At 40.5% G+C, this 18034-nt stretch overlaps 1 long non-coding RNA gene across 2 annotated transcripts in view; it reads left to right on the top strand.

Moving 5' to 3' along the window:
* The window catches only part of LOC141085230 (uncharacterized), a 386172-nt gene that overhangs the window by 94426 nt on the left and 273712 nt on the right, over positions 1–18034 (top strand). For both annotated transcript variants that reach the window (XR_012231236.1, XR_012231235.1), the window contains exon 2: positions 17970–18026. This is a non-coding gene — a long non-coding RNA (uncharacterized lncRNA). The remainder of the gene's footprint in view (positions 1–17969; positions 18027–18034) is intronic.

The raw sequence follows: 18034 nt of genomic DNA, 5'->3' as shown, positions 1-18034 counted from the left end.
TGATGCCAACCCTCCTGGCCCAGATAGAGCAGATTAGATCAAAGCCATGACACTACCACCACCATGTCTAACAGATATGAGATTTTTATGCTATGCTGTAACGTGATGTTTTTATTTCTACAAACATAATGCTTCTCATTTTAATCAAAAATATATATTTTGATCTTATCCAACCACAAAACATTGTTCAAGGACCTTCTGGCTTGTCTTGGTGATCTTTATCAGACTGTCGATAGGCAATGATGTTCTTTTTGGAGAGCCATGGCTTTCTACGTGTAATTTTGCCATGCATCCCATTGTTTTTCAGTGTCCTTTTGTCGGTGGACTCATGAACATTACCATTAGGTATTGTGAGAGAGGCCTTTAGTTGCTTAGAAGTTACCTTGGGTTTCTTTGTGATCTTGCTGTGACAGCCGTCTGCGAATCTGGGCTGCAGTAGGAACAGCACCCCGAGTAACCCCGAGACCTTTAATACAGGGATCTGGAATTGTAGCAAGGCCCAGGGGGTAGCTGTTCAGAGGAGCAGTGGACCAGAGCAGGACGGCCACCAAAGGGTCAAAACTAAAACCCGTAATCAAAGTCAGGAGGCAGGAGTCGGAGGCCGGAGGGCAGCAGAGGTACGAAAACAGCAGACAGAAGGAGAGTCAAAATTCCAGGCCAGGGTCAGTAAAACCAGGAGGGCAGCAAGGTACAAAATCAGCAGGCAGAAGGAGAGTCGGGAATCCAAGCAAAGGTCAGCGTCAAAATATCAGAATAGAAGCAGAGGTACAAAAACGGCAGGCAATAGAATGGTCAGAAATCCAGGCTGAGGTCAGAGTTTAACTATAGCAAATTACACAGTTGCACACAGGGGAACCAAGAATATATCCGGCGGCTTGCAAGACCAGTCCCAAGGTATTTGAGGGATCAGGTCATCCCTCACAGGTTCCCGGACTGATGATGTAACCAGGACCAGGCCAGATGGACATGCAGTAAGCCCTACATGATTGACAGAGGGGCGGAACCTGCAGCCACCAGATGCCTGCGCAGGGGCCTCTTCTCTGTCACCACCCTCACCCTGAGGTGAACCACGGCGCCTCCCAGTGGTCGAGGCAGGAACAGCTGTCCCCGAGTCTGACGGCGACGTGATGGCCCGGCGCCTCCTAGTGACCAAGACCGGAACAGCAGGCCCTGAGTCTGACAGCGACGTGACACTTGCAAAGTAATATACACATTTCTCTTTGAATGATCTTTGTTGGTCCTGGTCTTGAGTTTCCTCAATTTGTTCTTAATCTGACTGTGGATTGGAACTTTTTTGAGCCTCATGAGCATTAACAGCTCCTCAGAAGTCTCCTTTGTTCGTGCCATGATGCACTTCCACACGAACATGAGTTGTGAAGATTCAACTTTGATAGATCCCTGTCCTTTGAGGAAAAAAAGGTGCCCGCTCACAGCTAGTCAAAAAATGAACATTCATTTCACCTTTCAATTATCTGCTAATCCTAAAGGTTCACATACTTTTACCACTCAGGGACATGAACTTTTGGATCATTTAACCCCTTACCTACAATGGACAGAATATTCCGTCCATGTGACCCTGGACCTAATTACCATGGACGGAATATTGCGTCACAGCGATCAGCGGCGCCCACATGGTGAGTGCCGCTGATTGCGGCCGGGTGTCAGCTGATTATCACAGCTGACACCCGGCACAATGTGTCAGGGGCGGTCACGGACTGCCCCCGACACGTTAACCCCTTGCACACCGCGATCAAACACGATTGCGGTGTACCGGGGGTTAAAGGGAAGCATCGGCAGGGAGGGGGCTCCCTCCGTGCTTCCCTGAGCCCCCCACGGCAGCGCAATGTGCAGTGCTGCTGCAGGGGGCTCCTTTCCTGCAGGTCCCCGGATCCAATATGGCGGCGGGGACCTCCGGGGGCCTGCAGGAAGCTGGCTTCCTCAGTGCCTGCAAAGCGTAGGCATGAGGAAGCCTTCTGGACTGCCTGTGACAGATCCCTGATCTATCACAGTGATCTGTGATGTGACAGATCAGCGATCTGTCACAGGACAGTTATGTCCCCCCTGGGACATTGTAATAAAGAAGAAAAAAAAAAAAAAAGTGTAAAAATAATTTTTAAAAAATCGCTAAATAAATTAAAAAAAAAAAAAATATTCCCCAATAAATTCATTTTTTGGAAATAAAAAAAAAAAACAATAAAAGTACACATATTTGGTATCGCCACGTCCGTAACGACCCGCCCTATAAAACTGTCCCAATAGTTAACCCCTTAAGCGAACCCCTTAAAAAATAAAAATAAAAAACGAAGCAAAAAATGATTTATCATCATACCGCTGAACAAAAAGTGCAATAACGTGCGATCAAAAAGACACATATAAATATCCATGGTACCGCTGAAAACATCATCTTGTCCCTCAAAAAATGAGCCATGATACAGCGTCATCAGCAAAAAAATAAAAAGGTTATAGCTCGCAGAATAAAGTGATGCAAAAATAATTATTTTTTATATAAAATTGTTTCATAGCATAAAAGCGCCAAAACATAAAAAAATGACCTAAATGAGGTATCGCTGTAACCGTACTGACCCGAAGAATAAAACCGCCTTATAAATTTTACTGCACCCAGAACGGCGTAAGCGCACCACCCAAAAGAAATGCATGAAACGCAGGTTTTTGTAAATTCTGCATCCCAAAAAACAAAATAAAAAGCGATCAAAAAATGTCACGTGCCCAAAAATGGTACCAATAAAAACGTCAACTCGTCCCGCAAAAAATAAGACCTCACATGACTCGGTGGATCAAAATATGGAAAAATTATAGCTCTCAATATGTGGTGATGCAAAAACTATTTTTACAATAAAAAGTGTCTTTTAGCGTGTGACAGCTGCCAAATATAAAAACCGCCGTAAATAGTAAATCAAACCCCCCGTTATCGCCCCTTAGTTAGGGAAAAATAATAAAATTAAAAGAAAATGTATTTATTTCCATTTTCCAATTAGGGCTAGGGTTAGGGCTAGGGTTAGGGCTAGGGTTAGGATTAGGGCTAGGATTAGGGCTAGGATTAGGGTTAGGGGTGTGTTGGGGTTAGAGTTGGAGTTAGAATTAGGGGTTTCCACTGTTTGGGCACATCAGGTGCTCTCCAAATGCAACATGGCATCTGATCTCAATTCCGGCCAATTCTGCGTTGAAAAAGTCAAATGGTGCTCCTTCCAAACTCTGCCATGCGCCCAAACAGTGTTTTACCCCCACATATGGGGTATCAGCCTACTCAGGACAAATTGCAAAACAACTTTTGGGGTCAAATTTCTCCTGTTACCCTTAGGAAAAATATCATTTTTGTGCAAAAAAAATGATTTTTTTATTTTCGCGCCCGGGCATTATAAACTTCTGTGAAGCCCTTGGGGGTTCAAAGTGCTCACCACACATCTAGATAAGTTCCTTAGGGGGTCTAGTTTCCAAAATGGGGTCACTTGTGGGGAGTTTTCACTGTTTAGGTACATCAGGGGCTCTCCAAAAGCAACATGACACCCGCAGACCATTCCATCAAAGTCTGCATTCCAAAACGTCACTACTTCCCTTCCGAGCCCCGACATGTGCCCATACAGTAGTTTTCTCCCACATATGGGGTATCAGCATACTCAGGACAATTGCACAATAACTTTTAGGGTCCTGTTACCCTTGGTAAAATGAAAATTGGGGGTGAAAAGATCATTTTTTAATTGTACTGCTGTACGTTATAAACTTCTGTGAAGCCCTTGTGGGTTCAAAGTTCTTACCACACATCTTGATAAGTTCCTTGGGGGGTCTAGTTTCCAAAATGGTGTCATTTGTGGGGGGTTTCCATTGTTTTGGTACATCAGGGGTTTTCCAATCATGACATGGTGTCCGATCTCAATTCCAGCCAAAAAGTCAAATGGCGCTCTTTCCCTTCTGAGCTCTGCCTTGCGCCCAAATAGTGGTTTACCCCAACATGTGGGGTATCAGCGTACTCAAGACAAATTGCACAATAACTTTTAGGGTCCTGTTACCCTTGGGAAAATAAAAATTGGGGGTGAAAAGATCATTTTTGTGGAAAAAATATGATTTTTTTAATTGTACCGCTGTATGTTATAAACTTCTGTGAAGCCCTTGTGGGTTCAAAGTTCTCACCACATATCTAGATAAGTTCCTTGGGGGGTCTAGTTTCCAAAATGTGGTCAATTGTCGGGGGTTTCCACTGTTTAGGCACATCAGGGGCTCTCCAAACGCGACATGGCGTCCGATCTGAATTCCAGCCACTTTTGCATTGAAAAAGTCAAACGGTGCTCCTTCCCTTCTGAGCTCTGCCATGCACCGAAACAGTGATTCCCCCCCACATATCGGGTATCAGCGTACTCAGGACAAATTGCACAATAACTTTTGCAGTCCAATTTCTCCTGTTACCCTTGGTAAAATAAAAAAATTGAACCTGAAGTATTTTTTTTGTGAAAAAAAGTTAAATGTTAATTTTTTTTTAAATATTCAAAAATTCCTGTGACGCACCTAAAGGGTAAATAAACTTCTTGTATGTGGTTTTGAGCACCTTAAGGGGTGCAGTTTTTAGAATGGTGTCACTTTTGGGTATTTTCTATCAAATGCACACCGCAAAGTGGCTTCAAATGTGATGTGGTCCGTAAAAATAAAATGGTGTTGCAAAAATGAGAAATCGCTGGTCAATTTTTAACCCTTATAACTTCCTAACAAAAAAAAATTTTGGTTCCAAAATTGTGCTGATGTAAAGTAAACATGTGGGAAATGTTACTTATCAAGTTTTTTGTGTGCCATATCTCTGTGATTAAAGGGCATAAAAATTCAAATTTGGAATATTGCGAAATTTTAAAAATTTTCGCCAAATTTCCGTTTTTTTCACAAATAAACGCAAGTTATTTGAATGAAATTTTACCACTATCATGAAGTACAATATGTCGCGAGAAAACATTGTCAGAATCACCGGGATCCATGGAAGCATTCCAGAGTTATTACCTCATAAAGGGACAGTGGTCAGAATTGTAAAAATTGGCCCGGGAGTTAATGTGCAAACCACCCTTGGTAGTGAAGGGGTTAAAAAAGTCAGTCTACTATTTTTGATTTGTTTCATTAATTTGGCTCTTTATCTACTTTTAGGAATTGTGTGAAAACCTAATGTGATGCTAAGTCAAATTTATTCACAAATCTGGACGATTTTCGAGAAATCAAAAACTGTCTATCTCCGCTGTATGTTGTCTAACTATCTAGATAACTTGTGAAAAGAGGAAGCAAAATGATTCAGAAGAAAATTACTATCTGTTTAGAAAGTGTTATTGGTTGAAACTGCAAGAAGGAAACTGATAACGAGAGCAGTCGTCTACTGATTATAGGGGCTACAAATATCTGTCCCTTGTGAAATGAATATACAAAGAAGTAGCAAAAATAACTGGTAATACAGTAGTTATATGTTGTGCTTGTTTCATGTTTTGAAAATGTGTCAATTTACATCAAAGAGCTCGGTGTGAGCTAATAATATCATCCCCCAGGTATAGAGACAAATCCAGCATCTGACGCCCCACGGGTCAGGACCACGAGCTCCTAAAAAGTAATACTTCTTATTCAAGTTGTTAAACTGTTCTGAATCTGCTTGGGGATTAATCCCTTAACTGGATGGTAGAATTCTTCTCCAACTCCCTCAAATCTTGTCAATTTTTCAGCAGATGCACTCTAGAATCCTCCTAAAAAAAAAAAAAAAAGGTCTCTTCAGAGACAATCTCGGCATGCTTAGCATGTCATTTTCCGCAAGGAGAAATGATACTTCTTGGATACCTAAAAAAACATTCATTAGTATTTTTTTTGAGGGTTCATTTGCTTAAAGAGCTTTTTAAAAGTGGCTCATCAAGAGAAAAAAGGTTATTTCAAATAGATTCTGATGGTATTTGCTCCAAACTAGGCATTGGTCAATTCAAAGCTTGCAAAAAAAAAAATAGCTTACAAGTTTGAGGGTTTTTAAAAAATTTTTCCTGAATGAATTTTTTGCAAACTTTTGATTGGACAGTGATTTGTTTGGAAAGATTTCCTTCTGAATCCTCATAAAAAAAAAAATAGGATGCCCTTATATTTTTTTATTTATTTGTTTAAACCATGCATTTTTCCAAATGTCTTAAGGGATATCAAGAAAAAAAAACATACCGGTAAGAAGTAAGGAACAGAAAAAAGTGCATTTTTCTTAGAAATAAATGTGAAGAATTTTCCAAGAGTTCTTGAAGTGGCTTTTAAAGGAACAGATTCATTAAAAAACGGCCATATGAACAAAGTTAGATTTTTGACACAGTTAGTCCCTGGGTAGCAGTCATATGAGACAAGAATTGTCACCTCAATGCTTCGATGAGTCAAATAGACAGGTGAAAATCAAGTCCATCGACCACGAAGCGGTGCAATATACGAGCTCAGTGCGATAAAATCTAGCATACACTAAACCACAGAACCATTTGGTTTTTAAATGTTTTAAAATTTGGTCTGTTTGAGTATTCCAATAAAAACTTTTGTATTGTTGTACCATATTATAGTCTTGGTGATCTCCATTATAGCATGTCTTTTTCTATGGTTCAGTGTTTGTGTTTTTCATGCTAAAGGCGGATCCCATTTTTCATAAAATATTTAGAATGATGGGCCCACCTATTCATCTTTCAGGAAAATCTAGCATACACATCATATAATTTTTGCAATAAGAAAAGGTCACAGAATTCCCCCAATCACATGCACTATATTAAGAATATCAGACACTTTATATTGCACCGGCTGGAGCGGATTATCCTGTAATGATTGGCAAAACAGATGTTTCATGTCAAGTGACTCGTGAGCGCACTTATGTAGTCATTTAACAAGCGAACATTACAAAGGATCAAATATACACTTATGTAAATAGAACTTGAAACCATTGCCGGATGAAAGAACCTTAGTAGGAAAGAAAGTTATTTTTATCATTAAATTCTAAAGTAACAATCTCTAAGAATGAAGCAAAGTTCAGGAACCATATGTGTGGTTGCCGAATCATGATGTTAGTCAATCTTGCTATGAACAAGTTGGTCACGTAGGTTCCTTGAGCACCAGAGTTAAGAAGTTTATTAGCAGCCATGTCTTCAAGATCTCGAGAACCTTCAATGTATCAATATGTAAGATTCTTCTAAAAACATTAAATTGTGCCGAAAGGACAAAACACATCTCTTATTACGTTCATTTTTACACTCTCTATTACTCTGGTTACAATCATGACTTCTTTTACTTTTAATAAATAAAATTTGGCACTCAACTTGAGATGTGATGAAATTTAGAATTTATTGCAGTCAAAATAAACGTTTCGGTCACCACTAGACCATTTTCTTTTCAAATATTTTTATTATATTTTTATATAATATATATAGGGGAAAGAAGGGGTAACAAAGGGGAAGGAGGGAAATAAAAAATAGAGCGCTCCACTCTGAAAATGAATTGAGGCTTGCAAGAGATGTCAAAAGCAATAATAAAGGATTTTGGGGATATGTCAAAAGTAAAAGAAAAGTCAAAGATGCTATAGGATTTTTACAGGATGAAAATGATGAAATGGTAAGACAGGATGTTGAGAAGGCTGAACTTTTAAATTCCTATTTTGCATCTGTTTTCTCTCAGAAAGGAAATGTAACATCAACTGTTCTTCACTGTCCTATTAAGGGAATAGAAGAATCCAGGATATCTATAAACAGAAAGATAGTGAGGAAACACTTAGCTAACCTAAATGAATTCAAGTCTCCAGGTCCAGATGAATTACACCCCAGAGTACTGAAGGAGATAGCAGAAGAAATTTCTGAACCACTCTCCATAATCTTTGAAAATTCTTGGAGAACAGGAGAAGTGCCAGAAGACTGGAGAAGAGCAAATGTTGTTCCTATCTTCAAAAAGGGGAAGAAGGTGGACCCAGGCAACTATAGGCCGGTGAGTCTGACTTCTATACCAGGAAAGATCTTTGAACAAATTATTAAACAACATGTAAGTCAATACCTGGATAAGAATGAAGTGATCAAACAGAGTCAGCATGGGTTTGTAACTAATAAGTCATGTCAGACTAACTTAATTTCCTTCTATGACGGTATCACTGATTGGGTGGATCAAGGAAATGCTGTAGATATAGTATATCTTGACTTCAGCAAAGCATTTGACAAAGTCTCTCATACAATCCTTATTGAAAAAATGACTAAGTATGGAATGGACAAGGCAACTGTTAGGTGGATTCATAGCTGGCTTAGTGATCGGACCCAAAGAGTGGTCGTAAATGGCTGCACATCCAGTTGGAAGAATGTCTCAAGTGGGGTACCACAGGGCTCTGTCCTGGGCCCTGTATTGTTCAACATCTTTATCAACGATTTAGATGAAGGAATTGAGGGTAAACTGATTAAATTTGCTGATGACACAAAGCTAGGAGGGATAGCTAATACTAGAGAAGAGAGAGAGAGGATTCAAAAAGATTTAAATAAACTGGAGAAGTGGGCAGTAACTAACAGAATGTTTTTTAACAGGGAGAAATGCAAAGTACTACATCTGGGCAATAAAAATGAAAAAAGCATATATAGAATGGGAGGAATAGGGCTAAGTGACAGCACATGTGAAAAAGACTTGGGTATACTAATAGATCACAGACTGAATATGAGTCAACAGTGTGATGCAGCAGCAAAAAAGGCAAATGCAGTTCTAGGATGTATTAACAGAAGCATACAGTCTAGATCACGTGAAGTCATTATTTCCCTCTACTCCTCTTTGGTCAGACCTCATCTGGAATATTGTGTCCAGTTTTGGGCACCATATTTTAAAAAAGACATCAACAAACTGGAGCAAGTTCAGAAAAGAGCGACCAGAATGGTGACCGGTCTGCAAAACCTGTCTTATGAGGAAAGGTTGCAGGATTTGGGAATGTTTAGTTTTCAAAAGAGAAGACTGAGAGGAGACTTAATTGCTGTCTACAAATATCTAAAGGGCTGTCACATTGTAGAAGGATCAACTTTATTCTCATTTGCACAAGGAAAGACTAGAAGCAATGGGATGAAACTGAATGGGAGGAGACACAGATTAGATATTAGAAAAAACTTTTTGACATTTAGAGTGATCAATGAGTGGAACAGGCTGCCACGAGAAGTGGTGAGTTCTCCTTCAATGGAAGTCTTCAAACAGAGGCTGGACAGACATCTGACTGGGATGATTTAGCGAATCCTGCTTTGAGCAGGGGGTTGGACCAGATGGCCCAGGAGGTCCCTTCCAACTCTACGATTCTATGATTCTATGATTCTATGATACAGAGGAAAAAACATAAAGCTCAATCCAGACTCAAAGCATATAAAAGCATTATTCTTAGAGCAAGAACAATTTTACATAAATATAGAGTTCCAAATAGCCCATTTAAGGTGATATTTATTCAAAGCATTGTTATTAAATGATGTGAGCGTAATGCGTCAACAATGTCCGAGAAAAGACTCACATCAGGTTTCTTCCACCAAAGAGCAATCATATTTTTTACAGCTATAAACATATGTATCATAGCATACTTTATTGATGCATCTATATGCTCCATGTTCAAGGACAAGAGTGCCATCTGGGGAGTGACATCGATTTTAACTTGTGATAAAAGCTCCACATGTTCTGTAACATTTGACCATAGAATTTTCAGCTTAGGACAGCTCAAAAAATGTAATATAGATTTCCTGGTAGATTACAACCTCTCCAACACAAACATGAAGTGTCGTGACTAATGTGGGCTAATCTTGTTGGCGTATAGTACCACCTAACTAAGACATTGTAATAAGTTTCCTGGCCCAGGACATTCGAGCACGATCAGCGACATCGCAGTGGGGGCCTGGTCGCCGCTACGTTTCACACATAGCGAGATCGCTGGCGAGGTCACTGTTGTGTCACAAACTCGGTGACGCTTCAGCGATCTCGCTACGTGAGACGGGGCCTTTACTCTAGGATTTAAAACATGAGGAAGTCTGGAAGTATAAAGAAAAAACAAAAGAAACAAAAGAAAGAAGTAACTACAACTCAGAGGAGATCTCCTGGAGGGAACCACCTATAGTGGTTATCTCCTGAAATCGGGGAAAAGAAAAAAGTGGCAAGGTCCCACATGACCAACCACTGTTCTATCAAAACTGTCAATAACTCTTTAATATTAATAGGATAATGTTTCCAAAGAGAGGCCTCAAAGAAACATTAATGTAACAGATCAACCTTTGTCTTTAAGGTCCCTTTGGAGAAAGGCTATAAAATCCAGACCGTCTTCCACACTAAACAGCGGGACATACTTGCCTTTATACCAAACTATAATTCTGGTGGGAAATCCCCACCTATATGCGATGTCTAAATCTCTCAACTTAGTAGTAATTTCCCTGAACGATTTTCTGGCTTCCATCGTGTTTTTGGAAAAGTCAGAGTATACTTTAATATGGTCGTATGGAGCTGGGAAAGCATGTTTCTCTCTTAAATATTTTAATATTTTTCCTTTTGTCTCAAAGAAGAGCAATCGCAAAATGGTATCCCTAGGTTTATCTGGGGGAATACCCTTTGGACGCGGCAGCCTGTGGATTCTGGCTATGGTCAGTTGTATGTCTGGTATTGAGGGGAGTGCGTTTTTAAAGTGGGCTTTAGCATAATCAGAAAGGTCGTCTTGCAATATGTTTTCTGGAATCCCTCTGAGTTTAAGGTTGTTCCGACGGCTCCTGTCTTCCAGGTCCGTTAGTTTAGATTTCAAGAATGTACTGTAGCTTCATCTCTCAAGTCTAAGCTTTGTTGTGCAAGTGTCTCCGTTCTGCTTTCCAACTTTGTAATTTTGTTCTCATTAATCTCAAATCTATCACTGACTTCTTGTATAAGGTTTCTTTGTGTCTCGAAACCCAGCGTGATGGAATCTTTTAATGATTTACAAAAGTTGGCAAGAATACCTTTAGACACTTGCTTGACCGAGGTAAAAAATGTTTCATAGTTGATCGTATCTAATGTAGGAACCACAGAGAGCAGAGCTCCTGGGCAGCCTTTTTTTTTGGCGATGCTTATTTGGACTGCCATTGAAAGGAAATTCCTCCAATGTACTATCCGAGTCAAGGGCAGATGTACCTCTACTCCTGTCCCCCTCTCAAAATTTTTTCATTTGTTAGATTGAGACAGATCCATAGAATCTTCTTGTGTTATATGAGTGTCAGCAAGCCCATCGCTACTATCAGTGACCAAGTTAGGCATCTGAGCAGTGTCGGACTGGGGTGCTAAGGGCCCACCAGTAACATTGACATTGGGGGGGCCCACTTTTCACCTGCATACAAATATTAAACTTCCCTCCTTCTAAAATTTACCCATATCTCTATATAATAATAATAAACTGAATAGTTTAGTTAATGAATAATAAGATGCTGCTTTTTTCTGTACAGAGGGAATCAAGTGAATTATGCCAAGTACTGCCCATACAGTGGGGTTTGGGGCCCACATTGCACAGGGGCCCACCGGGGGAATTCCCCTGTTACCCTATGGGCCAGTCTGAGCCTGCTTCTGAGTAGTATGAAATTCAGGGAGCAAGTCCCTTTTGTATCACTTTCCCTTGTGTCATTTTTCCGTGACATGCATTTGGGGTTTTTAGTGAGGAATTATGTTTTTCCTCTATTCTCTTTTTTGGATACCTGGATTTAGGAGGACTGACTAGGTCAGATGAGTCGCTGAATTTCCTTGCTTTTTTGGTACCCCACGTTTTTTGCTTTCTAATGGTTTGCCCTTTAAACGTTTGGCTCCCTGACGCCATTTTGTCAAACGAGAGTCAAATAAGTCAGTAGATATGTTATACAGCAAATGGCTTAGTAAAGTGATTAATAAAGTCACTATATGGTTGTAGGTGATCTGCAATGTTACTAGTACACTACTGTTTCAAGTTAATATAATATCTGTGAAATTTGTGGGAGAGCCACAGCAATGTACAGTATGTCTGAGCTCTGTGAATGGTATATTTTATGTCAAAGACTACCTCCTATTGTAATAGTATGCAGGTGAACAATAAGACAGTAGATATACCTTATAGCAATAGTTTTAACAGGTGGATATGACTAATAAAGTGAAATTCAATAGATATATTGTATAGCAGTAGGATTAACAGGTATATATGAGGTTACTGTTCAGTTAAGGTAGCAATATTAAGAAAAACCCTAGACTGTGGTAATACCACCTCCTATAATAATATTATACAATTATTGTCTAAATCACTATTAGTATTTATCTATTGGGATGGAGGATAATTATAATTTGTTATAACTAACCACAGTTAGTTACTATGCCTGGGCAGTGCCAGGCTCTTCAGCTAGTGATGCAATAAAGTATATTATAATATGCACCAGGGGAGTCGAGTGTATACCGGTATAAAATACCTATTGGGACCCAAGATTTATTGAAAGCTACCCTACTCTTGTAAGTAGCCTTTTACTACACATATATTGACTCCCATCAACACGAACCAGGTCCCCTTATTATCTTATCATTACAGGCGTTACTTATTCCCACATGGACTTTTCATGAGCAGTCGGGTATGCACCCTTCCTGGCACAGTAGGTTAGTTCAGCTCACCCTTCATGTTCCAGCATGACTTCTCAGAATGTCTCCCATGCCTGAGAGATGAACATAAACATCCCACACACAGGTGTTAATCATTAGTGAGTAATTCATACAATAAACAGACAAAAAATGCAAAGAAAAAACAACAAAGAATATAAAAACACATATGAAAAAATCATGAAATAAATACAATCAATCAATAATATAACATGAACTCCTTTTTAAGATTCAACCCCATGGGCACTCGTGTGTCCAAGAGAAGAATCCACAGGGCTTCTCTGTCGCGCAAATGTCTCTACCTATTGCCTCCATGTGGGTGTTTAACAACGTGCTCAATAGCAAAAGTATTAAAAAATGAGACGTCCCTATTGTGTGAAGTTATAAAGTGCTTAGATGCATTAGGGTCTGGGCACACGTTGCGGATCTGCAGCAGATTCTGCTGCGGTGTACAGTAGCATTAAAGTGAAGCCAAATTGAAAAACGCTGTGCACATGTTGCAGATTTTTTGCGCAGATTTGCTGCGGATTCAAATCTGCAGCATGTCACTTCTTTGTGCGGAATCCGCAGGCTGCCCGGGGACTGGCAAAGCTCTTACCTTTCAGAATTTTATTTTGATTAGCTGGGCTGGTTCAATGTCATAATAATTGATAGCGTGATGCACGGATAGCATGGTGCCGGCCTGGCTAAACAAAATCCACGCTGGGGATTCAGAATTGTAAGGGCTTCCCATCTGCTGACCAGAGACTACTGACCTGACTGATGGACTGGAGTCACACAATTCGATCGGCCCAAGTCTTTTGCCAGGCAGTGCTCACATAGAGGATTTTTTTTTTAGGTGCATAAATCTGACAATAGGGCATAATGATAGGTGAAGGGTTTGCAACTGCACCCGGGCCATGGATCCTAGGGGGCCCAAAAAGGTTCCATTGGCTCATAAGAACAGACTAATTCTATAAAAAACCTGGGATAATTGGGGGCTTGTTGGAGATTTTACGTTGAGGCCCCCAAGCTTCAAGTTACGCCACTAGTTGATTGTATGTAGATCAGAAAGTGCACCACATTATTGTAGAATTTGCTTGATGGACAGCAAGTTTCAGAGTTGACTCAAAGCAAAATTACATAATAGACAGATAGGAGAGCTGATTTTCAGATGGACATTTTCACTGGTCGCTTTGTAGGAAGAAGAGAAGAATGTTTTAATTGAAAATGTAGAAGACAAAATCTGCGGATTATTTTTCCAGCGATTCAGGGTCAGAATTACTACCTCTGAGAAAACGGACTGCGTGAATATCTCTTTGCGTCCAGAGTGAAACATTTGCATGGAGTGAGGAGGACTAGAACTCTAGCAGCGATTCTAAAAGGCAATATCAACACTTTAACGAGCCTTGCAATATCGACTCTTTAACGACCCTTGCAATATGACAATATGGCTTAGGATAAAAGCCAAACCAGTATATCAATTTGCAGACACAGTGTTATTGCCCCTCATCAGTGCAAAGTATGAGATCTGATTTGGCTAGGTAAGAGGTAACATTTCTCTTTGGGGAGAGTGACAAGCCAAGCCTGGCATGTTGGAATGAGGAGATTCATAAGCCAGGCTTTGCTTGTCACTCTCCACAAGGAGAAATGTTACCCACTAGATCCAAGGGAAGGAAGAGAAAAAAGAAAGTTATAGAGTAGTGTGGAAGGAAAGGATGAAAAGAAAAAAAAGATCAGAATACAGAACACTTCTAGAAGGTGAAGCTGGCACCTTAGTGTCATCTCTGGATGTCACTGCAAATCCTACAAAAGCCTCTTGTACTTCAAATGAACGTGACCACAATGATTAACTTGTTGTTACATGTGTCGCCTCCAGCAAAACTTTCCTGCTTGAAAATGTCAATCTGCGACTTGCACCTTTCATCTCCATTGCTTTCAGGTGGATTCTCATAACACGTCGAGACAGACACATTATATAATGACAGCTAATGTGGGACCGAAGACAGACAGGGTAGCAAATCTGAGGGAAACCTTTTAGGTCATCTGAGTCCATCAGGCTTTAAACTGTATAGTAATTTTATTACAGTTGAGCAAAAAATTGCCAAAATTTAAAATTTTTATAAAGTTTTTCTCAGGAAATTCACATTGAATTTATTTGATACAAATTATATGAGCCCCAATTTCCAATAAAAGGCAAATTCTTATTCTCCAAGGTTTCCTGACCTGAAAGAATAATGGAGCTGTGGAGGAGTTAAAAACAGTAAAATATCATACTCTGCTAGCCCACCACCTGTCCCTTCTGTTGCGGCGGCACCCAGTCAGTCCTTCGCTGACTAGTCAGACCCCCACTTTATTATAGCACCGGTCTTCTTTTGACATCCAACATCACTTGGGGCGTTACATGTCATGATGTCAGAACGTGGCAAGGTCAAGCCTGTGCCAGGAGTGAAGAGAACGGGAGCCTAGGAAGCCAGAGGAGGCTAAATAATTTTTTGTTTAAAACCCTTCCTAGTCATTGAGATTTTTAGAAAAATGGTGACCGGATGACTGCCATTTCGTTGGATTTACATGAATTCATATCACAAAAATTTGTATTTGCTAGAATTGGCAAATTTTGGGTAAATTCTAAACAAATTCGATTTGTTTTGTAATCCTTGTAGCTGAGGAATCGGAAGCATTGTGGGATCTTATTGATTTTTTTGATATTGAAGAAAGTGCAGTGTCTGAGATAGAAACTAAAAATGTTAAGGGTAATGAAAAACGTAAAAACCAGATTGTATAGCTGGGGTCACACAACCGGACTTTTTACTCCCCATCTACAAAAACAGCCCGATTGTGCTGATCAGACTAGGTGGTATCAGACGTAGAGAAAAAAAGTTTTTCCACCTTCTCCTTTCCGTCTGTCCATGAAAATTTGGCTGCACTTGGATGTCATAAGAGTGTGGTCCATTTTACTTTTCTCTCATGGACGTACAGACTGGTATTGCCAATTTTGATCAAGTGGATCTAAATTGGCTATGTCTCCAATTGTTTCAACTAACCCCTTGTTCCGAGGAAAAAAATCCATTCAATCCAAACATCTGAGAGGTAAGCACTGCAGCCTTGACTCTAGAATGATACGTTTCTGGCATTGATACATTGTAACACAAGGGACTTCTCAAAGAGGTTTGAGCTGCTGTATTTTTCTCCAGAGAATTACCTACATGAGATACAATTCTAACAACCCATCAACTGTAAGAAGTATTAGTTTTTAGCTGAATGCAAATATCAGTGAATAGACTTATTTATATCAAGCATAGCCCAGGGGGCATTCATAGAAATCGGGGGTCCTCATAGAAGAAATCATAAATTCCCCTCCCCCAAAAAAAATTCATATCCTTCGGGGTCACAGAAGAACATACTTCACAACTTTGCAGCCCTTACAAAGTAATTTTTGCCCCTAGTGAGGCCCCTTAGTGTTTCCATGCGCTAAGATACATGGATAAACTATGATGCCAACAAAAGAGCCCCCCAAAAACTGAATGATACCCCGACAGTGAATTCCTATACCGTACCCTCTATATGCATAGTTTGATGACCCTACACTACCCCCACCCTGCAAAGTATGATACCTCCACAGTGACCGTCCACAACACAGTCATCCATAGAGAATGATGGCTCTCCATGCAGTATAATGGCCCTAACAACCTGTCACACAATAGCCCCTTCACTCAATATGATGGCCTCTCAAAACATTGTAATAGCCCACACATATTATAATAGCCCCCACTAACTCTCAAAATAGTATACTTGTCACCACACAGCCCTCCAAACAGTATGATGGCCCTCCACATAACCCTCCAAATAGTATGATTGCTCTTCTATAGCCCTCTAAATAGTAAAATGGACCTCCCAAAGCCCTCCAAATAGTACAGTATAATGGCGCTCACATAGTCTCCAGATAGCCTTCCAAATAGTACAATGGCCCCAACATTGCCATCCTAATAGTATGATGGCACTCTCATAGCTCTACAAATAGTTTAATTCACCCCCAAATAGCCCTTAAAATAGCATAATTTTCCTTAACACACAACCCTGCAAGCAGGATAATTTGCACACACACATCCCTTCAAACAGTATGATGGCCCTCCACATAGTCTTCCAAGCAGTATGATGGGCCCAAACATAGCCCTCCAAAAAGTATGATGACCTTCCACATAGCCCTCCAAACACTATGATGACCCTCCGCATAGCCCTCCAAAAAGTATGATGACCTTCCACATAGCCCTCCAAGCAGTATGATGGCCTTCACATAGCTTTCTAAGTACTATGATGACCCCAAACGTAGCCCTCCAAATAGTATGATAGCCCTCCACATAGCCCTCCAAACAGTATGATGGCCCTCCACATAGCCCTCCAAACAGTATGATGGCCCTCCACATAGCCCTCCAAACAGTAGGATGGCCCTCCACATAGCCCTCCAAACAGTATGATGGCCCCACAAAGTACTCATTGACTAAAACAAACAACAAAAAGATACTGCCTCCCTTTATTCCCCGGTTGCTCTTGTCTCTGCAGTGTGCGTTTTGCAGCTCTTCACAACTCGGCACAGCAGGTGCGATGTAGTGATGACATCCTTCCCTCTGCTCAAACACACAGGGTGAAAGACAGAAGAGGGAGCTGATGCCTCCCTGTTCCCTCAATGCCTTGAACTGTATCTGCATGCAAGATGCTGACACGGATAAAAGTATGCTTTTGGGGGGAGCAGGCCTGGCACTGAAACTAGCTCTGGCCCCCATAACTCATGGGCCCTACCACTATTAACTATATGCCACTGCTGATCTGTTTTGGCTCAGAGTCATCCTGCTGATCTGTTTTGGCTCAGAGTCATCATTAGAACAACAATTTTAAATCACTGCAAAGTCTCTGGCTCCAGCGCCTCCTCACCTCCTGATCCGCTCCTGCCCCCTGCCAAGGATGTAGAATTGTAGTTCTAATGATGACTCATGCTGGAAAAATAGACTTCCTGTATCTACATAGACCTTAGCAGGATTCAACTTTTAATCACCTGATGTCATAGACCTAATGGAAAGATGAATGAACAGGGTAGAAAGGCAAAAAGAGCAATTGTAAGTGTACAGTGCTGTATAATATGATGAGTACAATATATTAAGATAATCACTTTCATAGGGGGGCTTATTTAAGTCTAATGTGTATGGGGGGCTTTAAGAGCTATTGAAACAAATACATTGCCCCGATCAGACCCTTAAAACAGGCACATTGCCTTCATAGATAATCCAGATTACAACCTACAGACGTCTACGTCTATCTACGGACAGATAAATATAATATACAGATAGATACAATATACAAATAGATATACAGTATTATGCGATATTTATCCTACACCTGTTTGCTTTTAGGTCTTCATTATGACGTCTTTACCCCCCAGAAGGCTCCAGCGGTGCCCCCCACACAAGGTATGATG

The sequence above is a fragment of the Dendrobates tinctorius genome, unplaced genomic scaffold (genome assembly GCF_039654945.1).
Source record: "Dendrobates tinctorius isolate UK_male_01 unplaced genomic scaffold, ASM3965494v1 ptg000028l, whole genome shotgun sequence".
Classification (NCBI taxonomy): Eukaryota; Metazoa; Chordata; class Amphibia; order Anura; family Dendrobatidae; genus Dendrobates; species Dendrobates tinctorius.
The sequence above is the reverse complement of the archived record's forward strand: the minus strand, read 5'-3'. Positions and strand labels throughout refer to the sequence as shown.